This window comes from Triticum aestivum, chromosome 4A (assembly GCF_018294505.1).
Source record: "Triticum aestivum cultivar Chinese Spring chromosome 4A, IWGSC CS RefSeq v2.1, whole genome shotgun sequence".
NCBI classification, from domain to species: domain Eukaryota; kingdom Viridiplantae; phylum Streptophyta; class Magnoliopsida; order Poales; family Poaceae; genus Triticum; species Triticum aestivum.
The window spans coordinates 378,131,750-378,148,949 of record NC_057803.1 but is presented as its reverse complement, the minus strand read 5'-3'; positions in this window follow the sequence as shown (position 1 = coordinate 378,148,949).

Below are 17,200 nucleotides of genomic sequence, written 5' to 3'. Positions count from 1 at the left end.
GCACTCACAGGTGTCAGACGTCCGACAGTTACCAGTCGTCCGATGTCTCGCGGAGGACCGGACGTCCGGTAAGTGTCAGACTTCCGGCGTTTTGGCTCTGTTGGGGTCCTGTTGGACGTTCGGTCGTGGTCAGCCCCGGCGGGTCTCGGACTTCTGATGTTTTGTCTCTGTTCCGGAGGTGGAGGATTTCCGGAGGGTGTCGGTCATCCGGTGGCTGGGGGACGTCGGTCGTCCGGTACTTGTCGGTCGTCCGGTCGCTGGAGTCTTTGCTGGCTGGCGTTTGGGCTGGCCGGTAGACGCTCCAGGCATCGGATGTCTGACGAGGACCGGTCGTCCGGTGGCTGTCAACTTTAGGGAGTTTCTTCTCTTGGTCCTTGTACTTGGTGTCCTCGTCGTCTTGTCCGTTGGGTGTAGCTGATCCGTGGCCTTCCTCCAAACACATGATCACACATAGGGTTTCCGTTTGATGTAGTAACCATGTCTCATATGTAGGAGGTGGTAGTTCGGAGAGGAGCAAGTTCACCTTATCTTTGATAGCCTTTGCTCGAGCCCTTGTCATTGGTCCAAGTGGTGTCGTGGGAGCTGTAGGTAGGTCCATGGGGATGACCTTGGGATGCTCCGCATCAACCCCCCCCCCCCTTGGGAAAGATCCGACCTCGGATCAAAAGCCTCATCACCATGGTTGGTAGAAAGATCTTTGACGTTGAAGATGTCGCTAACGGAGTACTTGTCGCGGAATATCGATCTTGTAGGCCTTGTAGTTGTAGCATTCAAGCACCTTGAAGGGTCCGTCGGCTCGAGGTAGAAGTTTGGATTTGCGTTCGTCGGGGAAGCGGTCCTTGCGAAGGTGTAGCCACACAAGATCTCCAATGTTGAATATCATGGGTTGCTTGTTGATGTTGAGCTTGGTCGCAAGTCGTTGTACTTCGCGCTGGATGGTGTGCCTTGTATCTTCATGCATCTTCTTGAGATAGTTCACTCGTGCACTTGCGTCCATATTGCTGCTCTCCTGTAGTGGTAGAGGGAGAATGTCCAATGGGACAACGGGCTGAAGCCGTAGATGACCTCGAAGGGGGACTTGCCGGTAGTCAAGTGTCTTGCGCGGTTGTAGGTGTACTCGGCGATAGATAGGCACTCCTCCCACTCTTGATGTTCTTCTTGATCAACACGCGTAGTGGAGTCGAGAGTGTCCGGTTCGTGACCTCCGTTTGGCCGTCGGTTTGAGGATGGTTTGCCGAAGAGAACAAAAGCTTGATTCCAAGCTTGGTGCATAAGGTCTTCCAAAAGTAGCTTAGAAACTTGACGTCACGGTCCGAGACAGTCGTCTTTGGCACTCCGTATAGGCGCAAGATTTCCCTACAAAAAAGATTTGCAACATGTGAAGCATCGTCTATCTTGTTGCATGGGATGAAATGAGCCATTTTAGAGAATCGGTCCACAACAACAAACATGAATCTTTGTCATTTCTAGTTCTAGGCAAACCAAGCACAAAATACATACTAATATCTTCCCATGGGTGATATGGAATAGGAAGTGGCATATAGAGACCATGGAATTGAGCTTTAGACTTAGCTTTGCGGCATGTAGAGCATCGGTTGGTGAAGTGTGAGACGTCGCGGAACATCTTGGGCCAAAAGTAGTTCTTGGAGAGCGTAGCGAATGTCTTGTCATGTTCAAAGTGTCCCCTTGGTCCTCCTCCATGAGCTTCTTGCAAAAGTAATAAACAAACAGAAGACTCGGGGATACATAGTTTGTTAGCTCCCATAAGATAATCATCCTTGATGTAATATTGTTACCAAGACGTATGCGTCAAACGTTTGGCATAAGGGATAGCAAAAGTAGGATCATGCGCATATAAGTCTTTTATGTGCTCAAAGCCAATGACATTCAATTTAAGTTGGGTAACAAGCATGCATCTATCGGAAAGTGCATCCGCCACAACATTTTCCTTACCTTTGATGTATTTGATGACATAGAGAAGTGACTCAATGAATTCATTCCACTTAGCATGACGCTTATTCAACTTAGTTTGACTCTTGAGGTACTTAAGTGTTTCATGATTCGTGTGAAGAATGAACTCATGAGGTGTCGGGGAAAATATACAGGGGTATGCATTTTCCCCTGACTCGTGCACGGACAAGCCAAGACCATGCCAGAGCACAAGGAGTCAAAAGATTCGGAGGACCAGCATGCAGCTCAGAGAGACCAAGGCCAAGCCTAAGAAGCGAGATATCGCCAAGAGAAGGCCCTCCCTTGCCGGACAGGCGAGCCCGGCAAGGGGCAAGGCCACCCCCCAGAAGCAGACGACCAAGGCACCCCGGGAGGGCCCTGCCGGGGGCTCGCGGAGGCAAAACCACCTCACCAACCACTCCAGCACGACCCACTTCGTCCATCAGTGCGGTGTCAAGCCGCAAGATGATTAAGTGGCATCCATTCTCCACATGACAACCATTTCCTACAGAAGAAACCCACAGGTGACACCCATCCTGTGTGTCAATAGAACAGGTGCGGGGCTGGCAAGATAGCCCGGCAAGCATTGTCGGGCGACCAGTGATGTGACACTAAACAATGCATTTAATGCGCCTTGTCAGCCTGCAGAGTTAGGTATGATGGCACTGTTTGCTATCATATCAATGCATAATGACTACTTTGCCATTGTGGTGACCACTTAATCTATAAAAGGAGGCCTGTGGCAACCATAGAAAGGGTTGAAAAGTTGATGAACCCATACCCCCATACGCGCGTAGTTGCTACTGCCCTTAGGCAACCCCTGCCGGGCAAGTGTACTGCGCTTCACCACCTCTATTCCACCATAAATTGTAACACCCATGATGCGGCTATATCTCCCACGTGTCGAAGCACGACTTAGAGGCATAGCCGCATAGTAGGCACGTCACAAGAGGGGTAATCTTTACACATCCCATGTACTGAATAAGAAAGAGATAAAGAGTTGGCTTACAATCGCCACTTCACACAAGACATAAATATAGCATTACATCATCCAGAATACAGTCAAGGTCCGACTACGGAACCAAAATAAAGACAACCCCAAATGCATAGGCCCCCGATCGCCCCGACTGGGCTCCACTACTGATCAACTGGAAACGAAACAACACAATCGAACACGATCTTCATCGAGCTCCCTCTTGAGCTCAGTTGCGTCATCTGCACGGGCATCATCGGCACCTGCAACTGTTTTGGAAGTATCTGTGAGTCACGGGGACTCAGCAATCTCACACCCTCGCGATCAAGACTATTTAAGCTTAAGGTAGGAAAAGGTAGTGAGGTGGAGCTGCAGCAAGAACTAGCATATATGATGGCTAACTTACGCAAATGAGAGCGAGAAGAGAAGCAAAGCACGGTCGAGAAGCTATAAAGATCAAGAAGTGATCCTGAAACTACTTACGTTCAAGCATAACACGAAACCATGTTCTCTTCCCGGACTCCGCCGAAAAGAGACCATCACGGCTACACACGCGATTGATTCATTTTAATTAAGTTAAGTGTCAGGTTTTCTACAACTGGATATTAATAAATTCCCATCCGCCCATAACCGCGGGCACAGCTTTCGAAAGTTCAAAACCCTGCAGGGATGTCCCAACTTAGCCCATCACAAGCTCTCATGGTCAACGAAGGATATTCCTTCTCCCAGGACGGCCCGATCAGACTCGGAATCCCAATTACAAGACATCTCGACAATGGTAAAACAAGACCAGCAAAGCCACCCGAATGTGCCAACAAATCCCAATAGGAGCTGCACATATCTCGTTCTCAGGGCACACCGGATTGTCCAAGATTCCGGTAGGCCAACCCAGAGTTGCCCCTGGTGGCCACCGGCTCCTGACAGGTTGGACCAACACTCAGAGGAGCACTAGCCCGGGGGTTTAAAATAAAGATGACCCATGAATCCGCGAAACCCAAGGGAAAAAGGCTTAGGTGGCAAATGGTAAAACCATAGTTGGGCCTTGTTGGAGGAGTTTTATTCAAGGCGAACTGTCAAGGTGTTCCCATTATAACCCAACCGCGTAAGGAACGCAAAATCAAGGAACATAACAACGGTATGACAGAAACTAGGGCGGCAAGAGTGGACCAAAACACCAGGCATAAGGCCGAGCCTTCCCCCCTTTACCAAGTATATAGGTGCGTTAATTAAATAAGAGATATTGTGATATCCCAACAATAATCATGTTCCAACAAGGAACAAACTCCATCTTCACCTGCAACTAACAACGCTATAAGAGGGGCTGAGCAAAGCGGTAACATAGTCAAACAACGGTTTGCTAGGACAAGGTGGGTTAGAGGCTTGACATGGCAATAATGGGAGGCATGATATAGCAAGTGGTAGGTATCGCGGCATGGCAAAAGAGCGACCAACTAGCAAGCAAAGATAGAAGTGATTTCAAGGGTATGGTCATCTTGCCTGCAAAGTTCTCAGAGTTGACGAAAGCTTGATCCTCGTAAGCGTACTCAACGGGTTCCTCGATCATGTACTCGTCTCCTGGCTCTACCCAAGGCAAGAACACAAGCAAAGGAGACAACAATCAACCATGGTGCAATGCGCAAGCAACATGGTGCAAAACATGGCATGATATGCGGGATGTGATATGCAATGCATATGCATGCTCCGGAAGGAAAAGATTGAATCAGGCCTCAACTTGGCAAACCAAGAGTGCCGCTGGAAAGATGAGTTGATTTCGATCAAAATCAATATAAAGATCACCGGAATCAGATGCACGGTTTGCAAATGGCAAGCAAAACAAGAATGGCACAATTCCGCAATTAACAGCATGATGCCATCTAGAATGCAACAAGAAACTAAGCTACTGCACTCCAACATAACAACAAAGCACATGGCAGTGATCTACTCAAGATTCTTGACAAAATATGAACACTGAGCTACGGCTAAATCACACAAGATCAGTTTCAAACAAGCATGGCAAAAGTGCAAAAGATATCAGCTTCTCAGACTTAAAATAACATGTCAGGAATTAACATCAGGAAGCAAAGTTTAGAGCAAGATAACAACATTCTACAGGATCAAAACATAGCAAACAAATGCATGACATGAATCTACTCAAAGCATATAACAGAAGTCCCTTACTGACCATAAGCCAAAAAGGAACATAAAATATGATGGCACCCACGTAAACATAGCAAGTTTTGTTAACAGATTCAGCCTTAGCAGAAAACTGGACATGGCATAAACAGAATTATGAAGGCATGTTTGCGAGCTCGATGCACTCACCACAAGGCATTGCATGACAAGCTAAGCATACTACCAGCAAGAAGACATGTTCATGAAGCTAACCATGGCAAAAACAATCTCATAGCATGCATGGTTCAACTACAACAATCTTGGCAAAATTGATTAACACGTAAACAATCTGCCAGGAACATTTTATAGCAAAAGTAGAGCAAGATTGAGTCATGCTAGGGCACTCCATAAATGCAAACAGGGGCATGGAGGGATAGAGCACAACCATATGCCCAAATCATCCTTACTGAACATACTCAAAAGAGGCATGGATCTCTTTGTAGCAACATGAATACATGGCATAAAAATAACAGCAGATCAAAGACTTAGTGAAATTCTAAGTCCCTGAAATCAGCAACATCACGAGAGCTACTTTGCATGCTTGTGCTAGTCACCGCATTGATCACAAAAATACATGGCATACACCCCTGTAAAGATGGCATGGCATATCCCAAAACACATGTAGAGCTCATGCTCATATGCATCACGCATTAATCATGGCAAAAATGACAAATGCTCATAATCTGATAAGAATCAGGAACTAACATTTTATAACACTCTTGCAACAACAATTTGGGCATCAAGATGGACGCAAACAAGCATGGTGCAATGGAACAAAATGAAGAGGACATCATGATGAACATTTTGATATATGGCACGCTCAAAACGGAGCTACGGGTGCAGAGTTATGGCATGATGAAAATGCTACAGGATGCAAAAATAAAAGACTTAGTGGAAAAAAGGAAGTCAACCCTAGGGTTTTGTAACACCCCGGATGTAACTTTCCCAATTTGTACTCCAACTCTTGCCGTTTCCAGCGTTAAGTTATTTTATTTTCTCGGGTTCGGGTTTTTGTCTCCGTGTGTTGTTATCATTGTCATGCATCTCATATCATGTCATCATGTGCAGTGCATTTGCATACGTGTTCATCTCATGCATTCGAGCATTTTCCCCGTTGTCCATTTTGCATTCTGGCGCTTCGTTCTCCTCTGGTGGTCATTTCTAGCTTTCTTTCGTGTGGGATTAAACATTTCCGGATTGGACCGAGACTTGCCAAGCGGCCTTGGTTTACTACCGGTAGACTGCCTGTCAAGTTTCGTATCATTTGGACTTCGTTTGATACTCCAACGGTTAACCGAGGGACCAAAAAGGCCTCATGTGTGTTGCAGCCCAACACCCCTCCAATTTGGCCCAAAACCCACCTAAACCTGCTCCATCATCTAGAGCGTTTCGATCACGATCGCGTGGCCGAAAACTGCACCTCATTTGGACTCTCCTAGCTCCCTCTATGCCTATAAATAGGTCCTCCTCGAAAATCTCGGATCCCCATCTCCCGAAACCCTAGATCTCGCCCTCCACGCGTCGGACATTGTCCGAACCGCGCCGGACATCGTCACCGCCGCCTGCCACGTCACCGCTGCCTGCCACGTCACCGCCGCCAACCCGCCATCAACCGAGGCCCGCGAAGCCCACGTCGGGCCCCCGCAAGCCCGAGGCCGCCGCCGCCCGCGCCCTTCGTCCCGCCGCCGCCTTCAACCGCTCCGGCCGTCGCACTCCCCCGCGCCGCCGCCTTCCACCGGAGCCGGCCGCGCCCGGCGCCACCGGAGCTCGCCGGCGCCCGCTGCCCGCGCCCGCCGCGAGGCCCGCCGCCGCTCCTCCGCCGTCCCCGACCTCATCTCCGGCCGGATCCGGCCGCGGGAGAGCCGGATCCGCCGCTGCCGGCCCCGGCCGGCGCCGTCCTCGTCTTCCCCGGCGAGCAGCACCGCCGCCTCGGTTCACGCACCGTGAACAGTAAACCCTAGATCCGGAGGTGTTTTTTTCTACTAAGTCCCAAAGATTCCAGATCCAAGTGCTCCTGTTCATAGCCTCATAACTTTGCGTCCGTAGCTCCGATTCATGCATATAGCATATCAAAATGTTCATCTCAGAGAGTACATCATTTCATTCCATTGCATCATTTTCATTTGAGTTCATCTTGATGCCCGAAATGCTGTTGGAAGAGGGCTACTTGAGTTAATCGTCAGATCTGCTACTCCATTTAGACTTTTGTCATTTTTGCCATGATTATTGTGTGCATGATATGCCCTGATGCTCTACATATGTTTTGTTAAGGGGTTTGTCATCTTTCCGGAGGTGCAACCCATGTATTTTTGTGATGTGTCTGGTGACTAATGCAAGCTTGCAAAGTGAGGCACTTGGTAATTCTGTTTTCAGGGACTTAGCATTTCCACTAAGTCCTTGACCTGTTTAGCTCATGTTGTCATATGTTCATGTTGTTTCCGAGTGATTCATGCCTCTTTTGAGGATGATCAGTAAGGATGTTTTATTAATATTGTAGTTCTCTATCCATCCATGTATTTGTTTGCAATTATGGAGCACCCTAGCTTGAGTCAATCGAGCTCTACTTTTGCTATTTTGCGAATCTGGGCAGATTGTCAACTTGTTTGCAATTTTGCTGATGATGTTGTAGTTGATCCATGCATGCTATGCTATTGTTCTTGCCATGTCTAGTTTGAATTTTGTGTGTTCTTGATAGATGTGTGCTTAGCTTATCATGGCTTGCACCGTAGTGAGTGCATCGAGCTCGTAAACATGCCTACTTGAGTTTTATTTCAGCATGTGCCAGTTTTCACTAAGTCTGAAAACTGATTATGTTTTTTGCTATGTTCACGTGCTTGTTAGTATATTTTCTGATCCCTTTTGGCTCAAGGTCACTAAGGGACTTTTGTTAAGCTATTTGAGTAGCTCCATGCCATGTTATTCTTTGTAATGTTCAGGTCCTGTGGGATGTAGTTTTGTTGCTCCGAAGAGTGCTATCTGATCTGAGATTCCAGACAAGTGTTAATTTCACTAAGTCTGAGATCTGTTTACCATATGCATTTTTGCCATGCTTGTTTGAAGCTGTTAATGGATGAATTGGCCGTAGCTCAGTGCTAGACTTTTGTTAAGCATCTTGTATGCATCCCTGCCATGTATTTTGTTGTCATGTTTGGGTGCTGTAGCATGTTCATCTCATTGCATTTAGATGGCTACTTGCTGTAAATCGCAGACCGGTGTCATATTTGAATCGCTTGCCATTTCCAAACTGTAACTCCGATTCCGGCGTTCTTTATATCGTTTTCAAGCGATTTCATCTCATCTTTCCAGTGGCACACTTGGATTTCCAAGTTGAGGCCAGGTTCATCCATTCCCTGTCATATCTTGCATATGCATCCCGCATCGCATCCTGCATAGCATATCATCTTTGCATCATGTTGTTTGATCCTTGCACGTGGTTGATTGTGTTCCGTTTGCTTGTTTGTCTTGTTTGGGTAGAGCCGGGAGACAAGTTCGCTAACGAGGAGCCCGTTGAGTTTGCTTTCGAGGATCCAGTCAACTCTGACAGCTTTGCAGGCAAGATGATCATACCCTCGAAATCACTACTATCTTTGCTATGCTAGTTTGCTCGCTCTTTTGCTATGCCAATGATACGATGCCTACCATTTGCTTTCAAGCCTCCCAAATTGCCATGTCAAACCTCTAACCCACCATGTCCTAGCAAACCGTTGACTGGCTATGTTACCGCTTTGCTTAGCCCCTCTTATAGCGTGGCTAGTTGCAGGTGAAGATTGGAGACTGTTCCTTGTTGGAACATTTATTTACTTGTTGGGATATCATTATACTGCCATGTTTTCTTAATGCATCTATATACTTGGTAAAGGGTGGAAGGCTCGGCCTCTCACCTAGTGTTTTGTTCCACTCTTGCCGCCCTAGTTTCCCTCATATCGGTGTTATGTTCCCGGATTTTGCGTTCCTTACGCGGTTGGGTTATAATGGGAACCCCTTGATAGTTCGCCTTGATTAAAGCTTTTCCAGCAATGCCCAACATTGGTTTACCATTTGCCACCTAGCCTTTTTTCCTTGGGTTTCCGGAGCCCGAGGGTCATCTTATATTAGCCACCCCGGGCCAGTGCTCCTCTGAGTGTTGGTCCAACCGAGCGATGTCCGGGGCTACCAGGGGCAACTCTGGGCTGGCCTACCCGACGTCTGGCTCATCTGAGTGTGCCCTGAGAACGAGATATGTGCAGCTCCTATCGGGATTTGTCGGCACATTCGGGCGGTGTTGGTGGTCTAGTTTTAACCTGTCGAAATGTCTTGAAGAACCGAGATACTAAGTCTGATCGGAACGTCTTGGGAGGAGGTCTATTCCTTCGTTGACCGTGAGAGCTTGTCATGGGCTAAGTTGGGACTCCCCTGCAGGGTTTTGAACTTTTGAAAGCCGTGCCCGCGGTTATGGGCAAATGGGAATTTGTTAATGTCCGGTTGTAGATAACTTGAACCTTAATTTAATTAAAATGAATCAACCGTGTGTGTTACCGTGATGGCCTCTTCTCGGCGGAGTCCGGGAAGTGGACACGGTGTTGGAGTAATGGTTGCGCAGGTTGCTCTCTAGTTTCTCGCTCGCGCTTTGCCTCCTCTTCTCGCTCTCTTTTGCAAATAAGTTAGCCACCATATATGCTAGTCGCTTGCTGCAGCTCCACACATATTTACCTTGCCTTACCTATAAGCTTAAATAGTCTTGATCGCGAGGGTGCGAGATTGTTGAGTCCCTGTGGCTCACAGATTACTATTACACCAGATGCAGGGCCTGATGATTCCGCTCCAGGTGACGCGCTCGAGCTCAAGTGGGAGTTTGACGAGGACTCTCAACGTTACTATGTTTCCTTTCCCGATGATCAGTAGTGGTGCCCAGTTGGGGGTGATTGGGACCGTGTCACATGTTGGGTTTATCTTCTATTTTGGCGTCGTAGTCGGGCCATGAGTGTTTGGATGATGTAATGTTATTTAAGTACCTTGTTTGACGTGGCGAGTGTAAGCCAACTATGTTATCCCTTTTATTATTCATATTACATGGGATGTTGTGAAGATTGCCTTACTTGCGACATATGCCTTCAATGCGATTATGCCTCTAAGTCGTGCCTCGACACGTGGGAGTTATAGTCACATCGAGGGTGTTACAGGTTTGCACAGATCCAGATCCAGCGCGCGGACTTAGAGGTTTGTCGGGGGTGGTGTTCGCCGGAGTTCTCGCAGAAGACGTGGACGGCGGCCGGCGTCGGAGCACGTCGGAGAAGGCCGGAGAGGTGGATCCGCGGTCGGCGGCGAGGTGGCAGAGGACGGCGCGGTGGCTCGCGCGGCACGGTGGCGGAGCTCGGCTCCGGCCGGCGAGGTGGCGGACGCCGGCGGGCGGCGGGGCACGGCGCTAGGCGGCGGAGGCAGGCGGCGCGAGGCACGGGTGCGGGCGGCAGGAGGCGGAGGAAGGAGTGGGCCGCGGGGACGGCGCAGGGACACATCGCAGCCCTTGGTAGGCTGCGGGCGGCGGCGCGAGATATGTCTGGCCGGACTGGACGTGTCCGGCGGCGCGGGGTGGAAGAGGGCTAGGGTTTGATCTAAGATTTCGGAGGGGAAGGTGTTTTTATAGGTTGAGGGAGCTAGGAGAGTCCAAAGGAGGTGCGGATTTCGGCCACGCGATCGTGATCGAACGGCTGAGAGGATGGAGGGGGCTTGGATGAGTTTTGGGCCACTTCGGAGGGGTGTTGGGCTGCAACACACACGAGGCCTTTATGGTTCCTCGGTTAACCGTTGGAGTATCAAACGGACTCCAAATGGCACGAAACTTGACAGGCGGTCTACCGGTGGTGTACCAAGGCCGCTTGACAAATCTTGGTCCATTCCGAGAATGTTTAACACTCGCTCACGGAAAGAGGCAAAAGGGGGTGCTGGAGGACATAGGAGTGCCGGATCGCAAAACGGACAATGGGGAAAATGCTCGGATGCATGAGACGAACACGTATGCAAATACGATGCACATGATGACATGATACGAAAATGCATGACATGGACAAAATGCAAAACAAAGACAAAACCCAACCATGAAAGGAAACTTATATCGCATCTCCGGAAAAAGGCAAGATTTGGAGTACAAATATGGAAAGTTGTATCCGGGGCGTTACATAAATCCACCAAAGCAGGAGTAGGGTTTTACGCCTCACAGCGGCTCGAACCTAGGTAAATTGCTTGTGTGCTCTTGTTCGTGATGTCGTGTGCTGGTCTGCTCTTTGTGCAACGCGATGTCCCCCCGCCGAACTAGCAAGGGGCCTCTTGGTCCCATAGGTGGTCGTGGATATCCCACGATATCTTTGGCGCGCCAAGTAGGGGGCTTTCCTGCGCGAACCTGAAAGCATGCGCAGTGCGTCAACTTCCTGATCATCTTCATCTTCAACGGCGCCTTCGATCGTGGCGCCTGCGAAGACGCAGAAGGGAAGCAGGGGCCACTCCCGCGCCATTTTATCACTCTCTAAGCCTCGTCGTGATAACGACTATGAAAAAAATTGCTGTTGATGGCGATACGCCTGTCGCGGCGGCCCGTACGGCGTACCCACCGTTCGGGCACCGTTCGGAGAAGGGGCGCAAGACGTGCGAGCGTGGGCTCCCTCCTCGTCATTTTCCTTCATCGGGAGTAGAACTGCTTCAGCCTTGGCGTCGTCAATGTTGATGATTATCGCGCAATGCTCGGTCCAGTATTTCCCCTACTAGGGTAATCCTAGGCGAAGCGCTGGTATGAGTCCATCGGTAGATACCCCGACAAGCATATTTCGGCAAGGCTGCCTGCGTTGGTGTGGTCCATGCAATGGCATCCGCTGGACTGACTTAAAAGGAAAGGGGAGAAAGGGGAAGAGGACCAGAGAAGCCCGACACTATGCTCTGACGCTCGCCAGCCACAAGGAATACGTGTCAGTCCCTGCCGGGAACGAAGAGATCACCTGATTAGCTTATGCTCCTCCAAGCACCGTGGGCACGCCTGGGAGCGTGACCCAGTAGAAGAAAAAGGGGGCTCGAAACAAAAGCTAAGTTTACGTTATCACCTCTTATTGACGCATTTCTAGTCTTTGTAGTCGTTTATCCCTTAAACCCTAGTGAGTGTTCGTATAGTGAAACCCCTCATGCAAAGGAACTTTGGTCAGTCTCTTTGATCACACCATTATCCTGTCCAGAGCCATGCTCGCACGTCGAGAGGTTGCATCGAGAGCTACCTAGGAAAAACCTGTCGAGATGCATCCACGCCAAGATGATTGTTAAGGGTCGGACCCTTACGACAATCGCGACAATATGATATCGGCAGGCATCCAGAGCATACACAGGAATCGATCATACGAACGCAAGCATATAGGGTTCAAGGGGATAAAACACACATTTAAAGATCCAACTGAGAATATCCGTTCTATGCGAACACTAGGGATAGAATAGCTAAACACAAAATATTTATCATGTTCCATTACAGGGCCTAGTGGAAACAATAGTGGCCCAATGCTTGGTCTGGTAGCCAGAAGGAATAGCTTAAATGTGAAGGACCCTGTCGGCACGGGGAGCGGCTTTCTTCTCGGTGGTTGCGACGTCAGCACCCGCTGGCGGCTTCTTGAATCCATTGTCAAGATCGAGCTCTGGATAGCGGCAGGCGATATTGCTCAAGACCATGAAGAGGGCATTGCGAGCGAGCTTCCGGGACTCGGTCGCGAAGCACTCGGCCCTCCCCTCTTCATGGACCTTCAGCTTCTCGATCGACTCGTCAAAGAAGATCCCCGGCTTGATGCTCGGGACCCCCTGCTTACTGGCTGAGAAGACTGGACCATCCATGCCCGTCACCGCAGCCTGGGCGCCAAGGCATTCTGTGATATCAATCAGGCTCTTGATCCAGAGGTTTCTCATGTCGACCTGCTTCTTCAACTTGTCCTCTGCATCCTTCCGAAGACGTTTGGCGGTGTCCAGATCTTTGGACAACAGCTGCTGGAGGGACTCGATGGACTTTGACACACTCTCCAAGGTGTCGATCCCGGCCTTCAGGTCTATGATGGTGCCGTTGGCTGCATCCAGGCTCTGGGTCTTGGAGGAGAGCTGTGACTGCACATCAACCAAGAGGGTCTCCGCCTGTCGTGCTTCTTCCTTGAGCTTCTCCGCCTCTTTGACACTCCTGGCAAGGTCCTCGTTCAGCTTGGCCACCTGACGGTCGAGGTCAGTCTTGGCGGCAGACGCGGCGTCCAGATTTTCAATAAGTTTCTTCAGCTCGGCGGCGTGGTCAGTAGTAAGGGTGTCTAGGGCAGCTCCATGCTTATCCTCCAATTCCTTGGTGCGTTGCCGCACCAGAGCCTCCAAGCTTTCGTCCTTGGCCCGGAGGGTGGCTTTGAGCTTATCCTCCCAGAGGGAGATCTCTCGCTCTCTGGCGTCCATAGATGCCTTGTGGTTCGCCAAGCGTGCCTCCCAAGCCATGACGTCCTCCCTTGTCATTAGGAGCGTCTCTTGATGCCTCAGGAGCACTTTAAATTGCTTGTCATGCCACTCACGCAGCTCCAAGCACTTGTCCTTCAGCTTCTGGTCCACCTTGCCGGCAGCCTCACGCCGTTCCTTGAGCTCTTGCCACTTCTGACTGTGCCGGGCCTGCATTTCCTTCATGCCCGCTGCCATGGACTTCATGAAGGACAAATCCATCATGATAATAGTCGAGTCATCGGCCTACCCGACTCTTAGGTACACCGGTGCCAGTAGACACTGAAGCTCTTCATTGAGCTCTGCGTTCGCCGTTGAGGACGGGCCGGGGGCTCCGATATCAGGCAACGACACACACCATTGCCAGCGTGCTCGAGGGGGTGGGATCTTCATCTCAATGGCCACTTCCCCTACCGGGGTGTCCTTAAAAGGGTGCTCCATCACCGCCAAGGAGCCCTGAACATCCCTAGCAGCGAGATCCTGCCCCTCAGCCGCTGCGAGCTCCACGGCTTCATCTGCAGCAACCCTTCCTATGTCAGCCACCACCTCTAGCAAATCTGGTTCTTCGGCTTGAGGGGCTGCATATGAAAGGGCCAGAGAACAATGAAGAAATGGAAGTCTTGAAGCAAATGAAGAAACCAGTAGGGGCAGTCAGAGCACGAATGAAATGAAGGATTATTAAGTAAGATACCCGGAGAGGTCTGCCGGGCAGGAGTCTCTGTTTCGCCGGCAATAGCTGTTGTCGGGTCGTGAACCTCGTCCTCTGCCAGGGTAGGCTCGGCGGTCTTCTGCGCAGTCTCAACCGCGGAAGTTTCGGTGACGGTTCCTTTGGCTTGAGCGACAGGGGAAGCACACCCTTCAAGGAGGGGCTCGCCCTGCGTCGTCTCGCCTCCTCCTCCGCTTGGGGGGACGGAGATGTGGTATCCGTCATCTCCAGCGGGCGGGGCCAAGTCTCCGCTCCCAGGATGAGGGCCCGACTGGGGGCTTGACATGGGGTCTTCTGCATCCGTCCCTACCAAGGCCGAGCTCTCCACGCCCTCCAGCGACCCTAGGCGCCGGAGCCTCTTCCGAGAACGATGGACGAGGGTCTCTGTGTCCTCCTCCACCTCCCTAATCGGCAACAACAAACAAAGACAAGAGGTCAGTTAGCAAAAGCATTCAAGTCTGCCTAAAAGGTATCTAGCATAGAAAGGAAATCTTCCTCACTCTTCCGCGATGAGCATGGAGTTCAAGTTGAACTCCGTGAGAGGGGGAGAATCCCTTCCTCTCTTCAGAGGTGGAAGGGTGGAACCCCCGGCAGCCTCAGTGCCTGCTGTGACATCAGAAGCTCCGGGAAAGACGAGCTTTGCAAGGAGCTCGAGCCGGAGCGGGGGCTGGACTCCGCCTCCGTGGCCGCGGGTCATGTGGCGGAAGAAGCCTTGGCCTGAGCAAGGCGAGGGGATTGGCGACACGCCACATCGGCCTTGGTAGACTTGGTGGAGGTCTTCTTCACCCTCTTGGTGGCTAGCGCAGGGTTGGAGGTCGTCGCTCCTTGGGCCGCGGCGCGCCTGCGGGTGCGCTGGTCTGGGTCCGGTGCAGGGGCTTGCGGTCCAGTCGCGAGCCACTCATCTTCAGGGGCCGCTGCCGCATCCTCCTCCCTCTCCTCATCCTCTCCCTCCTGGAGCTCCGTTGCTGCCATAGCTAGGGTATCCAGCCCGACAAAATCACCCCCGGCAGATCCTTCCGCGGCTCACGCTTCGCTCCCGCCCTAGGACGAGCTTCCATTCCCAACTTTCCCTTTGCCCTTCCCGGCCTTCACGGCCTTCTCCATCTCTGCGAGGTGGGCAGCCTTGTCCTCCTCAAACCTCTTCAGAATATACGCCACCTCCGTAGTAGAGGTGCGCTTATACATCACACCCTCAGTCCTGGTGGCCCTCTCCACCAGGGCGCTCGACCACTGGAGCTCTTCATCAAGAGTAGGGAGCTTCCACGAGCCGAAACCCCTTCAACATTGCAATCCGGCATCCACTTCAGTATCTGGTCCCGGGCAGAGTTGATATTCAGGGGGATGACGGTTGCTGGAAGCTTGAACAACTCAAAGTGGCCAAACAGCTGGTCACACAACCAGCCATGGCCATAAACAGACAAGTTGTTGGCCAGCCCCGGCAACAACCTCATCCTGTCTGCCGCATCTCCATACAGCCACGCAGGCCTGTCCATTTCCTGCAGCGGTGAGATACGACGGAGAAGAAAATCTGCCCCCACATGCTTGATGGTTAACCCGGCAGCCGCCAGATGGGTGATCCTATTGATTGTCAGGTGCAACCTGTCCTCGGTAAGGCCCTTGGCGCTCCAATCCTTACCGCTCTCGACGCACTCCTACCGCGCTTCGCAAAACTTGGGGGCTTCTTTGTCCTGGACCCAACACCAGTCCCCTCTCCATTCGTCCCACCTCTCGCGCTGGTATCCAGGGAGGTAGTCCTAGATCTTCCTTGCTACGCGCGGCATCCAGCTGATGATTCCAAAGCGGTTAACTCTGCTCTCCACCCGCGGGATGAAGTAATATAATTCCGGAATAGATCCACATTGGGCTTCACTCCGACGAAATTATCACAAAAATGCGCGAAGATGGCCATGGTCGCCATTGCATTTGGCGTGAAATCGAGGAGGTGGAATCCATAGATGTTCATGATTGCCTCAAAGAACTCAGAAAAGGGAGGGCACGGACCACGGATGAAGTAAGCAGCAAAGAATCAATAAGAGTCATGGGGATCCACCTCACCCACCATGTAAACTATGGGTGCCCCGTGATCTTTCTCGATGGGCTGCCCCCATAGATACCCGTACTTCATCTGAAGAACGAGGCCGCTCAAGGAGGATGGAATGAAGACGACATCCTCGCTCCGCTTCTTGTTCAGCTCCGCCGACCTCTTGCTCCCCTCGGTGATGACCTCCTTTGCCGCGGTCGACGGCTCCGCGGGTTTCTTCCCCATTCCTGCGATGACGCGGAGGGGGAGGGATTGTTGGGGAACATATTAATTTCAAAAAATTTCCTACGCACACGCAAGATCATGGTGATGCATAGCAATGAGAGGGAAGAGTATCGTCCACGTACCCTCATAGACCGTAAGCGGAAGCGTTATGAGAACGCAGTTGATGTAGTCGAACGTCTTCACAATCCGACCGATCCAAGTACCGAACGCACGGCACCTCCGAGTTCAGCACACGCTCAGCTCGATGACGTCCCATGAACTCCGATCCAGCAGAGCTTCACGGGAGAGTTCCGTCAGCACGACGGTGTGTTGACGGTGATGATGTTGCTACTGACGCAGGGCTTCACCTAAGCACCGCTACGATATGATCGAGGTGGATTATGGTGGAGAGGGGCACCGCACATGGCAAAGGGGTTAATGATCAACTTATGTGTCTAGAGGTGCCCCCATCCCCCGTATATAAAGGAGCAAGGGGGGAGGCTGGCCGGCCCACTATGGCACGCCAGGAGGAGGAGTCCTCCTCCTAGTACGAGTAGGACTCCCCTCTTTCCTACTCCTACTAGGAGGGGGAAAGGAAAGGGGGGCGCCGCCCTCCTCTCCTAGTCCAATTCGGACTAGAGGGGGAGGGGCACGCGGCCTGCCCTAGGCCAGCCCTCTCTCTCCACCAAGGCCC